The sequence below is a fragment of the Crotalus tigris genome, unplaced genomic scaffold (assembly GCF_016545835.1).
Source record: "Crotalus tigris isolate CLP2741 ecotype Arizona unplaced genomic scaffold, ASM1654583v1 scf7180000018413.2111637, whole genome shotgun sequence".
Classification (NCBI taxonomy): domain Eukaryota; kingdom Metazoa; phylum Chordata; class Lepidosauria; order Squamata; family Viperidae; genus Crotalus; species Crotalus tigris.
Window position 1 is genome coordinate 1 of NW_024096990.1, and position 13,975 is coordinate 13,975.

Here is a 13,975-nt window from a genome sequence, read left to right on the forward strand (position 1 = left end):
AGCGACATTCACTCCAAACTGTAGCCTTTTTACTTTAAAGGCACCCCTGTGGGTCACAATGGTCTGAGCTATGGCAGCATCATCATCAACAGGCAGCTGTTGATATGCTTGAGCTAGGTCAAGCTTTGCAAAACACGCCCCCCCTTGAGAGAGGCCAGGATGTGACTGACCACAGGAACAGGATAGGCATGTTGCTGCAATGCCTTATTGAGTGTGCATTTGTAATCAGCACAATTGCGAATGTCCCCATTTGCCTTTAGAGGCGTGACAATGGGGGTCTCCCACGGGCTGGAATCAACAGGTTCTAGGATTCCTTGTTGGATTAGTTTGTCTAATTCAGTGTCAATCTTACTTTTTAAAGCAAAAGGGACCCTTCTTGCTTTACTCCTAATGGGAGTGACAGTGGGGTCTAGCTTTAAGGACACAGGTGGTCCTTTGAATGTGCCCAGCTGGGGGCTGAAAACATCTGCAAATTCTTTGCAGACTTCCTGTAGGTCGAGTGTTTGTAAGCTGTTGAGTCCTGTGACGTGTATCCCCAGGGCCTCAAACCAATCGAGTCCTATGAGACTCGTTCGTTCACCCCCTACTACTAATAAGTCTAGTGGACCTTCAAAACTCTTGTATTGCACGTTACGGGTGGCCTCCCCCTTAACACACACTCTTGAGTTCTGAAAATCTGTTAATACAATATCAGAAGGCCTTAACTTGGCCTTAGACCCACTTCTGGAACAAATCTTCCTAAATGTATGCAATGAAATGATGGACAGGGCAGACCCTGTGTCTAGTTCCATAGATAATTGAACCCCTTGTAGCTTCACGTTGAGTGACAGCTTTTTCTTCATGGGCTTGTGTGTGGCCTTTCCTACAGATCTCTTCGCGAAGCGCAAAAACTACCCTTTCTGGCTGGGGAGGTCTGGTACCCTTCGGGCAGGCGTTCTTCTTGGTGTTGTGCCTTTTCGTCGGCCCAGACACCAGCTGCAATGTTGCCCTTTTTTGCCGATGCCCGGCAGGTAGCGACGGAACTTTGCAGTCGGTTCTCCTGTGGCGACCGTCCCAGCCGATGCACTTGAGCGGAGCCGAGAGCTTCCCTTCGGGTTTTCTTCTTCCTTCGCGGGTGTAACGGTCGACTTCCTCGTCCGGATCCCCTCGAGTTTCGTGACGTCTTCCTGGTGCACGGACGCACACTCTGCACTGCTTCTGATAGCGTCCGCATGTTCTTGACGCGCCGCCCTGCTGTTCTTCTGCGGTGGCTTCCCTAAGGCGTGTCTTGTAAGGATAATTCGTCCTTAGCGAAAAGTCTCTGTTGTAGCTCTCGATGCCTCAACCCGCACACGAATCGGTCCCTCAATCGTTCCTCGAGGTCCTTGAACTCGCAGGGCTTGGCGGCCTTCCGTAACGCGGCGATGTATTCCTTGACTGACTCACCGGACCGTTGATCCCTCTGTTCGAAGGTGTGGCGCCATGAGATAACGGACACCTTGGGGTGGAAGTGCTCCTTCAGCAGCTTCTTCAGGTCTGCGTAGCTTACAGACTCTACTGGATCAGGTGCTGCAAGGTTTTCTGCAATTTCGAAGGCGTCTGGGCCGCAAACGCAAAGCAGGGTGGCAGCCTTCAAGCTATCTTCCCTCACTTGGTTTGCCTTGAAGTAGTTCTCCATTCTGGATACGTAGGACTCCCACCGCTCTGGATGTGATACGTCGAATTCCGAAAGCCTTCCGATTTTCGCAATCTTCGGATCTTCAGGAGACGGGTCTATCAGCCAGCCTACCCCCGAATGCGCACCGGATTGGCGGGTAGCTGCCGAGTCGACGCCGTTCCTCTTCCGCCGCTCATGACTCCTTGGGTAAGCTTACACTTCTTCCTTTCCAGGTAGTGCAAGGCATCCCACCTTCGTCGCCAGTGTTGTGTCCGTGGCGGGAAACAGACACGAGAAGCAGCTGGAGTTCTCAGTTTCTTTTATTCAGCGTTCAGCTTACAGGAAGATGGCTTCAGCCTCGACCAAACGCCTCGCAGCCTCTTATATAGGCAACTCCCGGGTAAATGGGTTACTTTTCCCGCGCCAGCACCCGCGCAAGCGCACGGCGCTGGCAACAGCCTGTCTGGTCCCGGGCAGCTTTGCACCTGCCCGGGACTGCCTGCAAACGCCCGAGCCGTTTGCAAGGCTTGGGACATAACACTACTGGCATACAATAACACCCACAGTATACACCAGACATGTCAAACACAAGGCCCGGGGGCCAGATATGGCCTGCGAAGCCATCCTGGAAACAGTGAGGGAACGGCCCCCTCTGCCTTGGCCCTGGCACAGGCTGGCTGGCCGGGAGCCAATGTACAATTTTATGGTGACCATCTATGCTGAAATGCATTCAGTCTTAGCTCCACAAGGTCATCTGGAAACAGCGAGGAACCAGCCCCTGCTGTGTCAGCCCCGCCCCCTGGGTGCATGCTGGGGAGGTGTCACCCTTTGTGAGGAATGAAGAAATGCACCATGCCTTGGCACTTGCCTCGGTCCCACCCCCTTCTGCCAGAGACCCTCAGATCTGTCCCATTCCTGCCCAGGCCCCCACAGGCTCCTTGATGCAAACGATGTAGAGCTGGCCACACCCACCCAGTAGGCCACACCCACTCCATCCACGCCCACCCAGTAGGCCGCACCCACCCTGGCCACACCCACCCAGCCCTCCCCCAAGGGCAACTGCAATGCTGATGCAGCCCTCAATGAAATTGAGTTTGACACCCCTGGACTAGACATATCCAAATCCAGCAACTGTTCTTTATACGTTTTAACCTCCAGTCCCCTAATCATCTTTGTTGCTCTTCTCTACACTCTTTTTAGAGTCTCAATCAGTGATGGGATTCAGCCAGTTTGCACCAGTTCAGCAGAACTGGTAGCTAATTTTTTGTTGCTCAAGCCCAGAATGGACTTCCGGAAGCAGCATCCACACAGTGAACCGGTTGTTCACATATTTGAATCCCACAACTGGTCTCAACATCTTTTTTATATTGTGGCAAACAAAACTGGATTCAATATTCCAAGTGTGGTCCTACCAAGGGATTATAAAGCAGTACCAACACTTCATGGGCTCTTGATTCTATCCCTCTGTTAATACAGCCTAGAACCTTGTTGGCTTTTTTGGCAGCTGCACCACACGGCTGACTCCTATTCAAGTGACCAGCCACAAGCACTCCGAAATCTCTCTCACAGTTAGTACTATAGAGCCAGGGGCCTCTACTCTGCCTGATCACAAGTGTGGTTCCTCCTGAAATGTTACCACAATAATTTCAACCCAATGGTGATTTTGAACCTCATTTCTTACCCCATTAATAGATGGGCATTACTGACAGGCAAAGCTTCTGCTAAACATGGGCCCCATAAGAGCACAAATCAAGTTTTCCTTCACCATCAATATGACAAAACTGCCTTACTCATCTTGATGGATTGTGTGCACATTTTCCCTTTCTCCAACTTCTTCTGTAAGTCGATGTTGCTCTACTCTGTGTGACATTTGATTATCATCCTCAACTCCACTTCCACCTCCTCAGCAGAATTCTTCAAACTCATTATCCAAGGTAGGCATTATCCAACTATAAATGCCTCACTCTGCCTTCACTGGACACAGTCGATTCACACTGTCATCATGATGTCTGCTAGAATCCTTATCCTGTGCCTCCTCTCATCCGTCATCTCAACGGGTAAGTCACACAAGGGTAAATTTGGGAGGGAAGAGAAGTCTGGAAGAATTTTGACTAAATTGTGGTTAAGGATTTCTCCAAAACAGGGGAAGAACTTCAATTTTGGATTCTTTCAAGCAATCTCTATACTTTCAATTGTCAGTAAAGGAATGGTTGTAAGTTGAGGACTACCTGTAATTATCTCATTACACATCTCGAACATTGCTAGAAATACAGCATCACTAATTAAAAATTGCTTTCCTTCCTTCCTCCCTCCCTTTTTCTTTCTTTCTCTTTCTTTCTTCCTTTCTTTCTTTTTCTCTCTTTATTCCTCCCTCCCTCCCTCCCTTCCATCATTTCTTCCTTTTTCTTTTTTTCTTTATCTTTCTTTTTCTTTCTTCATCATTTCTTTTTCTTGCTAACTTCCTACCTTCCTTCCTTCTTCTTCTTCTTCTTCTTCTTCTTCTTCTTCTTCTTCTTCTTCTTCTTCTTCTTCTTCTTCTTCTTCTTCTTCTTCTTCTTCTTCTTCTTCTTCTTCTTCTTCTTCTTCTTCTTCTTCTTCTTCTATCTGCAGAGGCATCTCTGAAATGCCAGACCTGTTTTGCCTGCGGGGATCAATGCAGAAATGAGGACATGAAGTTGGTGGAATGTGAAGCGGACGAAAAATATTGCCTTACATATTCCTTTCGCAGCACTATGAGTGAGTGAAATGCACTTTCAGTATTAATGATGGCTGCCATTTTCATCCTTTGGTCCCCAGAGCATCAAGGAGTAACTTATAGGCCTTGGTGAGAGTCACAACAGATCTTTCTCCATACCTGGGCGGTTTCCTAGGTCTGGTGGCCACCAATCCAGGAACAGAACAATATATGTTATTTTTATCATACTGCACCTCATTCACCTCAAAACATTATTGCTATTTCCATTACTTCCATTTTATCTCAGCATACCTGGAGGCAGCAACCCAACATATGAATAAGCCTTCCTATCCAAAACTTAAATCTTCTCAGCCGGTTAGAATTGATCTTCAGATGCATCTGAGTTTAAACCTTTAAATTGAAAGCCTTGATGTTTTCATTTCTCTGTTATCAGCCACAATGGGCTTTTGTTTTTTTCTGATTAAATTTTGCAGCCCGACCTCCACTCTCCTTTACTGCCAAGTCATGTGCAAAAGCGGAGCAATGTTCTAATGCTTATTATGGCAGAACGTCAGTAGCCGGAAAATACGAGCAGACGAGAATAGCATGTTGTGAGAACGATGGCTGTAATACTGCACCTCTTCCCAGTAAGTAACCTAAGATTAAAATATCCATTCTAACAGCCAGCAGATTCTTCCTTTGAAAGAGTAGATTCTCATTGCTTTCAGCATCTTGTATGTTTGGTGGTGGACAGATCAAGTAGCATGAAAATGCTTAGAAAAAAGTAGCAAAAAGGAGGACAGCGTTTTTAGAAACCCCCTCCAGCATCAGTGGAATGATCTGGTTCCTTCTGACAGAAATCAGAAGGCGTAAGAGGGGAGGAGATTAAAGTTTTATTTTGCATTATTTCTAAAGACTCCACTGTTCTAGTTTCCAAGTAAAAGGCATTGAGACAAAGCGGAGTAACAAAAACAGTCTTCCTTTATTGCAATTCACCAACAGAACAGAGAACAAAATGGCGCAGGCCCTTTTATAGTCCCCTGGCAAGGACAGCGTCAGCCAATCATTCCACGGGATTCTCCTGCCTTGCGCATTGCGCGCAAGGCTGGAGGCAGCCTGTCTGGTCTTGGGCAACCACATGGTCTGCCCGGGTCTTTTTGCAGCTTCCTGAGCCTGCTGAGCAATTCAGCAGGCCCACGATATAACACCCCTTCCCCCTAGGATAAAACAATAATACTTCATGTTTTATTTCTCTTAATATACAACAACCCTTCAATAGAGTGTGTTCTGATTTATAGAGAAATAGTAGGCTTTCCCCATACTTGACAGGAATCTCACATAGTCCTTTAAGTGTTTGGGTGGACCCTTGGCCTGCTCTGACCTTCTTCGACCAAGTGTGTGTGCTTGGCCTGCCAGCTCGCCTGCCAGGCTAGGCAGACCAGGACTTTGATGCCCCATAGACCCAGGCAACCCTCCATGCTGCTGACTGGCTGGATCCTCTGAACCCCAACCAGAGTTCCTTGGGGGGTGGAATTTCCCATGTCCAGTGGTGGGTGGAATTCCCCAAGTTGACAATGGACCCCTCTTGGGAGCACTGTCCCTCGAGCCCAAGACCAGTTGCTGGCCTCAGTAGCTGATTGATAGCAATGTCCCATTGACCCAGTGCCTGTGCCAGAGTCAGGAGCCGCCTCCATGGCAAAAACCCCTTCTGGAACATGTGCTGCGGCATGTGAAGGTCCGCTTTGGTGGAGAGACTGTGGTCCACAATCGTAATTGTGGTCCTCCTCCCCCCCCCCCGAGAGCAGAGTAGGGTCAGACCCCAGGAATGCCATGGAGCGTACCTTCCATCATGCTCTGGAAAATACCAGGGGCTACATTAACCCCAAACTGCAGCCTTTTTACTATAAAAGCTCCCCGATGCGTTACAATTGTTTGGGCCTCAGCCGTTGCCTCATCAACTGGTAACTGTTGATAGGCCTGAGCCAAATCAAGTTTTGCAAAGACACAGCCTCCTTTGAGGGAGGCCAGAATGTGGCTCACCACCAGCACCAGGTAGGCGTGCTGCTGCAATGCTTTGTTAAGTATACACTTTTAATCCACACAAATTCGGATTTCTCCATTTGCCTTCATAGGTGTGATTATGGAGGTTTCCCATGAACTACTGTCCGCAGGCTCTAAGATTCCCTGCTGGAGCAGCTTGTCCATCTCTGCATCAATTTTTTTTTTAATACAAAGAGCACCCTTCGTGGCTTAATCCTAATGGATGTGATGGCTGGGTCTAAACGTAAGGCAATGGGAGGCCCCTTGTACGAGCCAAGCTATGAACTGAACACATCAGCAAACTCCTTGCAAACTCCTGCAAGGCCTGATGTTTGCTGATTGTGAAGTCCAGTCACTTGAATCCCAAGGGCCTCAAACCAATCGAGTCCAATAAGACGCGTGTGAACACCCCCAACTACCATCATGTCTAGCAACCTTTCAAAACACCTACACTGCACCTTGAGCGTGGCCTCCCCCTTCATGCTGACTCAGGAATTCTGGAAAATTTGATGGCCTGAGTTTAACTCGCATGCCACTTCTGCTGCAAATCTTTTTAAAAGTGTCTTGTGAAATGATCAATTGAGCGGACCCTGTGTCCAACTCCATCGACAAGGGGACCCCTTGCAACTTCACATCAATGTGAAGCTTCTTCCTAAGTGACCTATGAGCCCCTGTTTTGAATATGCTCCTGCGCGATGTGCAGAAACCCACCATGTGCTGGCTGGGGACCCTGGTACCTTTCTGAAGCAATTCTTCCAAAGACCAGTCCTTCTGGTGACCCAAACAGATGGAGGCAATGTGGCGTTGCCTGCCACATACCCGGCAAATGGCAGAGTTGACCGGCAATCGGAGCGCCTGTGGCGTCCTCCACATCCGAAACACCAAGGGAATGGGGTTGCCTTGTCTTTGCGCTCTTGAGGCCTTTTCTCCGCTGCTTGCTGAGGTCTGTCCACCTCCTCTTCTGGATCCTGTTCGGATTCTTCCTGAGCAACCTCTTGATGGACGGAGACCACCGCTGGAGGGTTCTTGGCGAACCGCAAGGCCTTCACAGTGCCGCCCGTTGCTTCTTTGGCTGCAATCTCTCTCAAGGCTTCTTGGAAAGAGACATCTTCTTTGGTGAAGATCTTCTGCTGCAGCTCACGACTTCTCAGCCCACAAACTAAACGATTCTGCACCCTCTCTTCCAGGTCCTTGAATTCGCAGGGCCTGGCTGCTTATCAGAGTGCAGCAATAAAGTCTGCAGCAGACTCACCAGGCCTCTAGTCCCTCTGCTTGAATGCCTGTCACCATGCAATCACTGAGAGCTTGGGTTCGAAGTGTTCTCACAGCATCTTCTTCAATTCAGCATAAGCAATTGATTTCAAGTGGTGCTGGGGCAACTAGATTCTCGGCAATATTGAAAATCTCTTGCCCACAGACACACATCAAAGTAGCAGCTTTGAGGCTGTCTTCCTGGATTTGATTTATCCAAAAGTAGTTCTCCACCTGGGCCATGTAAGAACTGCAGCGTTCTGGATGAGCTGTGTCAAACTCCGACAGATGGCCTAGTTTGGACATCATTACAGCCTAGAGCTTCGTCAACGCCTCCTGCTGCAAAGTTTGAGAAGGGGTCCCTCTTGCCAAGCTCACCTCCAGCGTTCTCTTACTGGCAGGCAGAGTTGCAATCTCTGGACGCCAAATTTCTCAGCACTTAAGGCCTTCTGTGGTGAGTCGGCCTAGCTTCTTTTGTTATGTTCCTTGCAGCGCATCCCACCTTCGTTGCCAATGTTCTATTTCCAAGTAAAAGGCATTGAGACAAAGTGGAGTAACAAAAATGTCCTTTATTGCAATTCACCAACAGAACAGAGAACAAAATGGCGCAGGCCCTTTTATAGTCCCCTGGCAGGAACAGTGTCAGCTCATCATTCCACAGCATTCTCCCACCTTGCATATGCCTGTCTGGTCCCGGGCAACCACGTGGTCTGCCCAGGCCTTTGTGCAGCTTCCTGAGCCTGCTGAGCAATTCAGCAGGGCCAGAACATAATATACACTATGTCCTTAAAGTTCCTTAAGAAATTGTGCCTTCCAAATTTCACACTCTACTCCAGTAGGAACACAAGGTGATTCGCTATTTGGGGAAAACAAATCTTTTCCTGACTGAGAATTATAAGAACCATAGTCAAAATGCTTAGAGGGCACTTAGTTGGGCTATAAATACTTCAGAAAGGATTGTGGCTGTGAAACTATTTGCTAATTCAGAAGCTTCCTTTCTGCAGTTCCAGGCCGTGACATCCTTAAACCCAACGGGCTTGTCTGCCTAGGCTCTTACGAACAAAATGGTGTTTCTGAAATAAGTGGACCCGTTCTCTGTCTAGGAGATGAGGATCAATGTTTCAAATTGAAATTCCGTAAATATACACGTGAGCAACTTTTTCTTTCTCAATTTGGGGAGGAACTTTCTACAAAAAAATAAAATTAAGCATATGGGAAATGAAAGAGAAACATAAACAAAGTAAAACCAATAGGAAATCATTCTTTGGGAGAATATTTCATTCATTGGCAATGTTCAGTTCTTTTTTTTTTTTTAAGTGCATAGGAGAAGAAAACAGATTTAATCTGGATTAAAGCAGATTTTAATAATATAGGAACAGTTATACTAATAATAATGATAAAATTTGAAGGGTCTTGTAGGTCATCTAGTCCAACCCCCTGCTCAGGCAGGAAACCCTATACCATTTCAGACAAATGGCTCTCCAGTCTCTCAGTTGACAGAATGGGGGTAGAACATGCCTCAGGGGAGAGACTGCCCAAGATTTTGGACTACCAAACAAAGATCTATCACCTCATCTACTATTTATTTACCTCACAAGGAAGGGGAATGCTCAACAGGCCTTGTCTAGATGACCAGACAGATACAGTACATACTTTTGTTAATGTATCTCAGTGCTGCAACATTAAAAGTGAAGAGAAAACTAAGAAATGTTTCCTAAATTCTTTATTCTCCCCCTTCCCAGTTTCAGCATTCTCTTCAACAATCAGTGTCCAGGGATGTACAACCAGGAATTTCTGTTCCTACCCAACAGGAAAGACGAAAGAAGCAAATGGATTAATCCTTTATGACATTGAAACACTAGAATGCCAGAATCTTGAGGGACTGGAAGGAAGGATGGACTTTTCAAAAACATTTGGTTGAAGTTAGAATTAAAGGCTTAATCCAAAGAGCAGTAAGAAATTGAGATGAAAGACACTCAAGTTTGAGATTAAAGTTTAAGATTTGAGTTGGTGATGGGTGATGGGATTTAATTACTACACTTCGATATTCTAGCTCTCTGTGAGGTTCTTTCTTAACTTTCAACTGTCATTAAGCTGTAATCAAAATAAATTACCGGTAAGAATGCAAATAATCGTGTTTTGTGTAGTTCATTCAAGCGATTAAACAAGGGGCAGGAGATATTTATTTTTATAGCTTTTTATTTCATATAATACTGTATAATACTTCTTTCTCCTCCTTTTTCCTCACGACCACTACCGTATGTGAGGTAGGTTGGGCTGAGAGAGAGGGCCTGCCCCAAAGGCACCCAGTCGGCTTTCGTGCTTAAGGCAGGACTGGAACTCACCATCTCCTTTTATTTTTTTAAACAACAAAACATAACACACATTCACACATAGTGAGATAATTTATAGAGCTTCCATTCTCTTAATGTCTCTGGATGCTTTACCAACATTAAATTAAAAATCTGTTGGAGGTAGTAATTTGTGTAATGCAAGAACTAGTAAAGCAATTAAGTAAAGCAAGTCAAAGAGTGGGTGTCATTGGAAATCAGCTTGGAATGGTCCATGGGTTCCATCACTACCATCCTAAGATCACAAGCTCTTCTAGAACTGTGTCGCTCAACCTCAGCAATTCAACATGTGAAAACTTCAACTCCCAGAATTCTCCAGCTAGACTTTAATTCTGGGAGTTGGTGCACAGTGTTAAAGTTGCTGAGAATATGATCTACACAGGAACGTAAAAAATCAGAATAACAGAATAATAGAGTAGGAAGGAACCTTGAACCTGTGTCTCCTGTTCAAGCAGGAAACCCAGTGGTGGGATTCAAATATGTGAACAATCAGTTCTCTGTGTGGATACCACTTCCAGAAGTCCATTCTGGGCGTTGGCAACAAAAAAGTAGCTACCGGTTCTACCAAACTAGTGTAAACTGGCTGAATCCCACCAATGAGGAGACCTATACTATTACAGACAAGTTGCTGTCCAGTCTCTTCTTAAAAGCCTCCAGCGATGGAGCACACAGAGCTTCTGGAGGCAAGCTCTTTCATGGGTTAATTGTTCTCACTATTAATCATCATTAGCCAATGTTAATCACTTTCTCTTCTGTCCAGAGCAGGAACTAGAAGGACTTGATGATCTCTTAAGAAAATGTCAATTTCTTTTTCAACACTTCTCTTCCTTAGAATGGAAGGAAAATATTTGTTGTTTTCCAATTCTAGGGAGAAGTGTTCATCTCCATTTCCTAGCCAAGGGAACTAGCGTTGTCTGAAGGTGCTCCCATGGTCATGTGGCAGGCATAAGCATACGCCGAGGTGCACAGAACGCTGTTACTTTGTTATATCCTCCATTTATATTTCACACTTACATACAGTGAAAGCTTGACAACCATGTTCAGATCCAGTAAAATCATCCTGATGTCCTCTACTCACACTTTGCCAATCTGGCTCTTCTGGAAGGAATGAGTTTGTGGACCCTTCACAGGGCAGGGTCCATGTCTTCCCCACTGATCAGGACCATAGAAACAAGAAACTGGGTGCATAAATCAATCCCATGCCAAACTCAGGTTTCAGGCTGAGTGTTTAGCCACTGGAAAACTAGTACCAGAGTTTGTCAGCCTTTTAAAATTCTTTTGAAAATCAAAGGTACAACAAAGTGTCTGAGAGAGAAGCTAAAAGCAGAGCAACAGTTTACCATAAGGCTGGAGGCCAAGGGTGCTGGCTCCAAGCCTACAGGGACCAGGTTCAATTATTTCCTCATACAACCAGCTACTATTTCTCACATCTCTCCACATATAGGTCATCATTCTCGACTTTCTTATTGAACGGTCCAAAACCTTGCAGAGCTAATTTATGTGAATTCTTGCAAATGTTGTGCTGCAATCCAGTGCAACACTAATGGAACTTGATCATATTGAATTCAGGGTGTTTTACAATAAATGGTTTCTAAGAATGGGTGGTTTTTTGAGCATGTCATGTTTCTCCTACCTGTGAGCATGGCAAACTGGCCACACTGGACAGAATAGACATTTTCAACCTTGATGATTAGGAGTGTCAATAGTGCTCCAATCCATAAATAGAGATGCTAGCGAGAAGGATCTTGAGGACACTTTTTTATCCACACCTTCCTGTTGAATAACAGTGTAACACAGGGGTCCCTAACCCCCGGTCTGTGGACCAGTATTGGGCCACAGCATGCCAGCAACTGGGTTGCACAAACAAGCAAAGCCCCATCCATGAGATGCAGGCAGCACACAAACTATGCGCTCTCTGGTCCATGGAAAAAACTCTCCACGGAACCGGTCCGAATCTGTTTGGAAGGGACCTTGGAGGTTTTCTAGACCAATCCCCTGCTCTGGCAGGAAACCTTACACCATGTCAGAGAAATGGTTGTCCAATCTTTTCTTAAAAGCCTCCTGTGTTGGAGCACCCACAACCTCTGGAGGAAACTTGTTCCACTAATTAATTCTTCTCATTATCAGGAAATATCTCCTTAGATCTGGGTTACTTCACTCTTTCATTAGTTTCCACCCTTTGCTTCTTGTTCTGCCTTCAGGTGCTTTGGAGAATAAGTTGATCCCCTCTTCTTTGTGGCAGCCCCTCAAATGTTGGAAGACTGCTATCATGTCACCCCTACTCCTTCTTTTCATTACACTAGACCAGACATTTCAAACACAAGGCCTGGGGGCCGGATGCGGCCTGTGGTTTCATGTGGCCCGCGAAGCCCTCCTGGAAACAGTGAGGGAATGGCCCCCACTGCCTTGGCCCTGGCCCTGGCTGTGTTTCTTCCCTGTTTTTCTCCCTCCCTCATCTCAAATATTTTCCCATCACTCTGTACTTAGGAAGGAAGAAAGGAAAGAAGGAAAGAAGGAGAGGAAGGGTCTGAGGGAAGTCCTGCCTTAGTCCTGCCCTGCTGCCCTTTTACTATCCCCTTGCCCCCTCCTCCTGGCCTATCCTGGGGTCTCCCATCCTATTGATAAGGAAGCTTTGGATGGAGATGGAATGGGCCTCCCTCTGACTTTGCCCTTGTACCCATCATGAGCAACCTGGCTAAGGAGAGCAAGCACAGCAGCAGCAGCCTTGAGGAGGAAGTAAGTGCAGCTGGGTGCCCCCTTGGGGAAGTGGGGCTGGGCTTGATGCCATGGGTGCTCGAGGGCCAGGCTGGGCATTTGACCTCTGCTGCCCAGGGCTCCGGGCAGCCTGCATCATCATCCAGCCCCCCACATGGCCTGAAAGGAACGGTGAGGCTCCTCCAGTGGACCATGCCTTGGTACTTGCCCCGGTCCCACCCCCTTCTGCCAGAGACCCTCAGATCTGTCCCACTCCTGCCCAGGCCCCCACAGGCACTCTTGACACAGAGCTGGCCATGCCCACCCAATAGGCCACACCCACTCCACACCCACCCAGTAGGCTGCACCCACCCTGGCCACACACACCCCAAGGGCAACCGCAATGCTGATGCAGCCCTCAATGAAATTGAGTTTGACACCCCTGATCTATATGTTACCAAAACTGGAACCTTCAACTCAGCAAAACAGTGCATTGTAGGGCAACAGTTTTGGAATCAATGTATCTCAAATCAGCCATCTTAAAGAAGGCACCCCGAAATCTTGGGATTCGTTTGTCCCATTGAACTAAAATTTGACAAAGTTGTGGCCTTTTAAGTGCCATCGCTTTCCCATGCCAGTCTGCTGCCCCTCTCAGGCATGGCCAGGCAATTGTCATTTCCAAGGATGCCTGCCAGCTTTCCCTAAGGAAAGACAATGGGGAAGTCGGCAGGAAGTCAAAAGTTGTTCCTGCTTCCACTGTTTTTTTTTTGCCTGCCAGCGGTCGTCACTCTTTCTCTATTTACATAAGGAAATTTCTCTGAAACAACGACCCATCGGGTCACAGTGATAAGCTCCAAAATCCAAAATGATGAGTGATGGGGTTTTTTGTAAGCAATTTCCTTTATTGTTCCTCACCTATGTATTGCTGGGAAAGATGGAGGGCAATAGAAGAATGGGACAACAGAGACAGCAGGCAAGCAAAGTTCTCTTGCCTCCATACCAGCTATGGGAGCCCAATTTGTGATTTCAGAGAAGGAATGAAGGAAAGGTTCTAGAGAATGGCCAACTGACTCCCAGGACAGACATTTACGTGGAGATCCTGTGCCCTCAACCTGTGTCCAAGGTAAGATGTCTTAGATTGAGATCTGAGCTGTTGCACTGTGCAGAAACATCCAAAGGAGACACGGTGATCCTTGTAACGTCATCTCAGAGGCATCTGTTAATGCTAGAACTCTCTCCCAACTTTATTTTATTTTCTGTATTTAATCAAGAAAGTGTCCCGAAGCTTTTGAGGAGCAGGAGAAAGCCATGTTCAGTAGTGGTCCACCT